Source organism: Tachypleus tridentatus, chromosome 11, assembly GCF_004210375.1.
Source record: "Tachypleus tridentatus isolate NWPU-2018 chromosome 11, ASM421037v1, whole genome shotgun sequence".
NCBI lineage: Eukaryota > Metazoa > Arthropoda > Merostomata > Xiphosura > Limulidae > Tachypleus > Tachypleus tridentatus.
The window spans coordinates 1,111,274-1,118,169 of record NC_134835.1 but is presented as its reverse complement, the minus strand read 5'-3'; the positions used below and the strand labels follow the sequence as shown (position 1 = coordinate 1,118,169).

Sequence of the window (6,896 nt, the reverse complement as noted above, 5' to 3'; positions counted from 1 at the left end):
CAGTAGATCACTTCACCAGACTATTACAGTCCATCCTTAGATCATTTAACAATAATCAAGCACTATCGCTGTCAAACAGCAGATGGATTTAATGTGAGAGCGTGCTAAGTATTTCTTTGCTGATTTTTCTTCCAAAATGTCAAGATAATCTTGTACGTTTATCTTGTAAACAAGTTAAAAACTCATATGTTCCCGTTTTTTTAGAGTTGCTCTTGAAAAGTGAAATTGTTTTTTGTAAATCAGGAATGTTACCGTTCTTGTTTTATTAAAACAAAATAAATAATCGAACTATTTTTATTTTGAAGCATCAAATAAGCAACCAAATTATGAGTTTGATAATTCATTTTGAAAATACTTTAAATAATGGTAAAAAACGTGACGTGATATAGGGTGTAGCGCAAAATGCATGGAATTACCCTAGGAATATTATAGGGCCCCCTCCTGTTATTTGGAAGTAGTTACTTCCCCCATGACTAAACCTGTTTCTTCATGAATACTTTATAGTGAAGCAAATAATAACTTTGAGGGGAATAACATCCTCCCGCCCCCTAACTAACTAAGTTGTACTTATTTAGATTACACGTACTTAAGTGTGCTATTTAAGGAGCTAACAACGATTAACGTTTTATTTTCTATAGAAATCTATATGTGTTGTATATTTGATTCGTATTTTAACGTGTTTTTTTTTTCAAAAAGTTGAAATATAATTCGTAACTTATATTTAATTTTAAGGTATACGTGTTTAATAGTGTGATTAAAGTTTTAAGAATAAGTGTGGAAGTGTTTAGTTGTGAGTTGATTCGTTTTAATTCTACCAATAGCAGAAGTGTTTAATAAGGAGTACACAATGTTAATGTATTTTTGTTTTGTTTATCTGAAAAAGTTTTGGTGAGATGGGTTCTAGCAGGAAAGGTGAACAACACTCTCAAATTATCTTCAATAGGTTTCCTAATTCTGTTAAAAAAGTGAAAAGAAATCAAAATAAGAAAACGTTTTCGAAATTGAAACGGGTATGTCTGATATGTAAGAAGACTTCCTCGCTTTATAAATTTTTAAACTTAACCAATTAAATTTTGTCTTTCTTTCCAATGTAGTTGGAAACTTTAAATTATTAAAAATGGGTAAATTTAAGTTAACTTCGAATAACTTGTTCTTTTAAACAAAAAAACTGGAACAGTTTTATCATTTAGAAACAATTTGCTCATCTTTCCATCACTAACCGTTCTTTTTGTTACTCTAACTTTTGTTTTTGTGAGTTGTCAAACTTTGACATATATCCCAGTAGGCGTCGGTTGGTAAAAATAAACTACTATTCGGAATCTTTTTGGAGATTTGATATTCGTGGAGTATTTAAACCAAAAAAACAATTTCTTTAGAGGCTTTAGTGTTCCTATCTTTTCCACAATCATCGTATACCTAGACTTGCTTTCTTCTATTAATCTACTTCGATCTTGACCTCTCGGGTCACTTGCTCTTCTCATCACTCCTTTCTTTATTTTCAACATCATATCTTACTTTCCAATTGAAATACTTTGCTCTGTTTGCTTTGTTTTTTTTTTTTTTTTTTTTTCTATATTTATATTCCTGGCAAAGCATTTTGCAGATTTTGCTTGAATTTATTTCAATCTTAAGTTGTTTTCTATACTACTGAATTACGGTTACGTGGTCTGGTGCCTCTAATTCGTTTTCGGCTCTGATGTGTTTTAACTTTTTATTTTAAATTTGGATCAGGTTTTGCGACCAGGTGGTATTAATTATATTGCCTATCTTACTGTCCCTAAATGTAGTGGTAAGCCTATAGAAGTACGAAACTTTGGGTCTATGGTCTTCATTCCTTTATCTTAAGTGAAACATAGAAATCTCGCTAGGGCAGTTAGTGTCGTGAGTACTTCATAACAGCGATTAATACAAATAAACCTTGTTTTAGGCGGACTAAACCAAATGATAAATATATTTTAAGGTTGCTCTTCTTAATAACGGTATTGTTAGACAATTATTTAAGAAGGGGAGTGAAACCGTGCAAATAATAGTATTACAAACTTCATATTTCCTTATGCATATTAACTATTTAGTTGTAATAGATGTTTCTTAATAACAAATCTGTAATTGTTTTTCTTTCTTTTGTCTTAAAATTAAGATGATAACGAAAACCCAAAAGCGTATTGGACAAAGAATTTGTTATCCTTTTAGAAAGACATGAAGTTAAAACTCTTATAAAGAAGGTAAGCTTGGTGTAATAATAATGACTTTATTAATATAACAAACTTCAATGTGTCTATACCATTAGGATGGACGCCTAGGTCTTTGGTTTTATAGTTGATTAAGAGGGCATTTTAACAATACTAAGCGCCTGTGCTGACAACGCGGCATGATAGTGTTTGTTTTTGTGCAGAACAATTTTGGGCTTTCGTCAGGATAACACTTCTGTGGGCTATTGGTTTGGTTAACTTCTGTCCTCTCGGTTGTTCGTTATCGGAAAGCAGTGCAGACTAAACTTTAATACGCGTTTAGAACAATGAATTGAACACTGTCCTCATGAATGTCCAACGTAACTGTAAGATACCCATTGAATTTAGTAAACGGTATCTGAAAATTCCATTCCTTCTCAGTAATCATGGAAGTAAGTAAGAAATAAAGACTAGAATTTCTTGTTGTGGGTTTAACGTGTGGTGTTTCCATGCAAGTATGGATCCAGTGTGTGAAAAAATATAAGTAGACTTATTTTGTGAGTGTATGTATGTCGTGAAGAGTGATCTTCGAAAATAAGTAACAATTTGTAGAAACTACCAAATGGATTCTAATATTACAATGTTTTTCACGCATAATTTAGCTTCATAAAATCTAATATTGGGTTATTTGGTCTTAATTTAGCAACCAGAAATCTCCTCAATAAAGAAGACTTGAACATTCTACATCAAAGAATACTACAAGTAACTGACCATTTGGAAAGGTTATCCATGTATCAGTATTTCACCTCACCTGAAGATTATTAATTTTACTTTTTAAGTGTATCTGATTATGGGTTTTTTATTCAATTTATATAATTTTACAGTTTTTTTACAATAAATTATTTTAATTTAGTGAAAATAAAACTTCGTTTTTATTTATGAAGATATGATTATTATTATTATTATTATTATAGTGTACACAACATATACGATATCAGACGAAAAATGACCACACCCAATAACGTTACTTCAAGACGCACGTTTGACAAACGGACCTGCAGGTCACGTACACACGCTGTATATATAATTTAACTTCTCTAGCTCCGATTATGTTACTCGAAACTATCGCATATTTTTATTGAATATACTCTCTTGGACCATTACTTCTTACTAAATTCTAAAGCATTCCATTATAAAATACAGTAAGTATAAAATATGCAAAGTTGATTGATTTTGTTGTTTTCTTTCTGCGCAACGAAATAACAAATCTTATTTGATAGAAAAACATAATTAACTTTTATGGATGTTTTTCAAATTCTATACACATGTAGATCTTTACATCCTATAATTATATCTTGAATGTTTGCGTTGATTTTAATCTCTGCAAACTCCGGAGGTGTGGAGTTAAAGAGCGAATAACTCCAGTTTGAGTAGAAAAGAAAACTGTAGTAAAAAACTCTTTTTCACTACCTTGACAGTGAATAGTCTATAGTTGTAGAGTCTGAACTAAGAGTTTGAGATGTGTGTTACGTGGTAGGTATTCGGGTTAAATTATTAATTGGTACTCCTAAGGGAGGCGAAAAAACCCCGGGGGCGGTCAGAAACTATTGTTTCTCTTCACCCTACAGGCGGCTAGAGTTAATTTGTCACATAATTTCGAAACTTAATCACTGAATTAGGGTAGATCTTGTTTTTTGAATTCGAGTGGTGGTTCCGATTGACCTGATGAAGTTCACAGATTTATTATATCTTTGAGGAGCGTCGATACGAGCTGCGAAAAGGGGTCGGCGAGTCGGAATGCGTGTGAAGAGTGTAGGGAGAAGTTCAGCTTACAATTTCTTGAAGATCTCTTGACGTCGATATGGTCGAAGTGGAAAAAGTAGAGAGTTTCAAACCAGTATGTCGACATGATTTAAACACATGACATTGGTTAACTAAAATTTTGATACTTACAGACGGGCCTCTTTTTTTTTTTTCTGGATTTGTATCTATAGATCCAATGAGACTGAAAATTTAGCAGTGGTGGAAAACGGCAGTACCCCGAGAAAACCCACTTTTAGGGCCAGGGCGTCAAATAAAAAGCCCTGACTGTACCCGGAAAGAAGCTGTAAGGAAGACATGTAAGAATTAATTGATATCAACATGCAGTACAAAAACAGAGAAGTTTGAAATGTGACTGGAGAGGGAGTTAATATTGTTATCGCGATACCTCTTTAACTACACAGATAGAAAAGTGTGTATTTCATGGTCTTTGAGTTGTTGCCAAGTCGATCTGAAAATGGGGGAGCAATAATGTTTGTTTTGAATTTTGCGTAAAGGTACGCGAGGGCTATCTAAGCTAGCCGTACCTAATTTAACAGTATAAGACCAGAGGAAAGACAGCTAGTCATTACCGCAACACTTTTACCAATGAATAATATAAACTTCAATAAGATTAGGGAAACAATAACATTTTTACAATGTTTCAAGTCGGGAAAAGAAAAATTCTCTGATACTCCTTTTCAATCATTGTCTATACCACGAGGGTGAAGGCCTAGATCTTTAGTTTCTTAGTTGGCTAAAAGAGCACTTATTTGTTTCATTGCTTTATGGTAGCTGCTGAAAGGGGGTGAGTATGTTTGGTGTGTTAGTGATTCGAATCAGATTACTAGTCGAGCGCCCTAACCACTTCACCATACCAGGGCGATAACATATATTAATTAAAACCTTTACTAATGTGACTTTGTGAAATACGAGATAAAGTAGCATGCATAAAAGTGTTATTACATAACTAAAGTTTTATGGAATGTGTGAATTATTGTACAAAGGCAGACTTTCATATACGTTTACATGTAATTGCTATTATTTTAACAACTGTTTGTAAGATTATAATAAATAAACTGTAACAGTACTTCCACATGTGGTCAAAGTCCGTGTTTAATTATGTGAAAATAAAAACAATTTAAATATATCATCTATATTAATACAGTTTACAACAACTAACTTTAATAACCCCCCTCCCCAATGGCACAGCGCCATGTCTGTAGACTTGCAACGTGAAAATCAGGGTTTCGATAACCTTGATGGTCAGAGCACAAATAGGCCAGAGTGTAACTTTGTACTTAATTCTAAATAACAATAACTAAATATGATAATCTAACTATTTAATGACTGCTATTACTTAAATTACCAGAACTTGCAAATGTATCAAGACGCTGTCAGAAATTCGCACATAAACAAGTCCTAGATTTGTTTAATCATGCATGTTGTTTTTCCATTTCTATAAGTTCGCAAAACGAACGAATCGATATATGATGTCAAACTGGAACATGCATATAGACAGTTACCGCAGGAAGAAAGAATTTTGATAACACGGGATCAAATGTCACTTTCCTTCATAGTACTTTTGGTATACTGCTGTTACCAATCCTTAATTACAAAGTTTACCAAGTTAAGGTCACTGACAAGCTTGGTTGAGAAGCCGAAGGTCAGATTTGAGTTAACTAAGCCTATTTCGTAATAAGTGGGCTGCTAGTCCAGAACCATAAATAATAAACGAAGTGATTAAAGTTTGTGATAATAAATTATACAATGAAGTTTTTGTTGTATATTATTATATATCTTTAATAAAGCATCGGTTACTATAACCGTTATATCGAATTAATAATAAATTCTACATAACATTAACTCTTATAGATCATTAACTGAATTGAATTAAACCATAATTATAATACAAAACATTTAATACAAACGTACAAAATACTTTAATTAGCGTTACTAGCATTTAAAAGATCCTATTTCTTTACATAACATTTTAATGATTATCGCAGTACACAACATACAAGTGTGTGTGTTTTCTTATAGCAAAGCCACATCGGACTATCTGCTGATCCCACCGAGGGGACTCGAACCCCTTATTTTAGCGTTGTAATTCAGTAGACGTACCGCTGTACTAGCGGGGGACCACAACATACAAGTATTACACACTGTGAGTTAACGTTTTTGAAATACTTGTGCCAGTTTAAATTGCTGTTAAATGTAACGATTACGAACTATTTTATGTGTGTGCATTTAAATTTTAAGCTCGCATGATACAGGTTTTGTTGCTGTTCCTTTTATAGCATCGATAGAAGGTAAGTCAGATTTTAAGGTATGTATAAGCAGGATTATTTACTGTAGGTACTTGTGATTTGTTGTAGATATATTTCAACTATAAAAAACAGTACATAATCCGTTTAGTTTAAAGTAATATATCCAAAACAAGTCAAAGATATGAAGAAAAAGTCGTTACAGTATTGGATATCAAGGTTGTATCCAGAGCTTTAAATAATCATTTCTTTTCGTCAAAGTCGAGATGGAATATTCCCCTCTGCTCTGTCGTTACAATACAGTTTAGGATAATTTTATCTAAAGAAAGCACCCTATATGGCTAACTCGACCCTCACCACATTACGTATTTGGAGTTATCAGAGAGAAAAATAATAAAAGTTCGATATCCATCTAATTACTGTACCATTGATATTTAGCTCTTTGTAACTTATGGCATTGTGCCAGACACTGTTAAATGCTTTTAACATCTAGAAATACACCTATTGATTGTTATTAAATGATTTCTCTATTTATTCCGTTAGTTGTTTCAGGTGGTCTATTGTCTGTCTGTTTTTCTTGGTTCGTTTTGAATCTCTAATAGCAGATTGTTTGTTTCACAGAAGTATGGTAGCCTGTTTCATATTACTTTCTTCACTAGCT

General features: G+C 32.7%; 1 long non-coding RNA gene across 2 annotated transcripts; it reads left to right on the top strand.

Annotated features, from left to right (window-relative positions):
* The first annotated feature begins 611 nt into the window (after window positions 1-611).
* On the top strand, window positions 612-3,134 carry LOC143231601 (uncharacterized). Of its 2 annotated transcripts, XR_013017046.1 has the most exons (3): window positions 612-732; window positions 884-1,010; window positions 2,872-3,134. It is a non-coding gene; the product is annotated as an uncharacterized LOC143231601 (long non-coding RNA). The 2 variants fall into 2 exon arrangements; XR_013017045.1 differs by lacking the exon at window positions 612-732 and having other exon boundaries at window positions 739-1,010.
* Window positions 3,135-6,896: the final 3,762 nt, after the last annotated feature.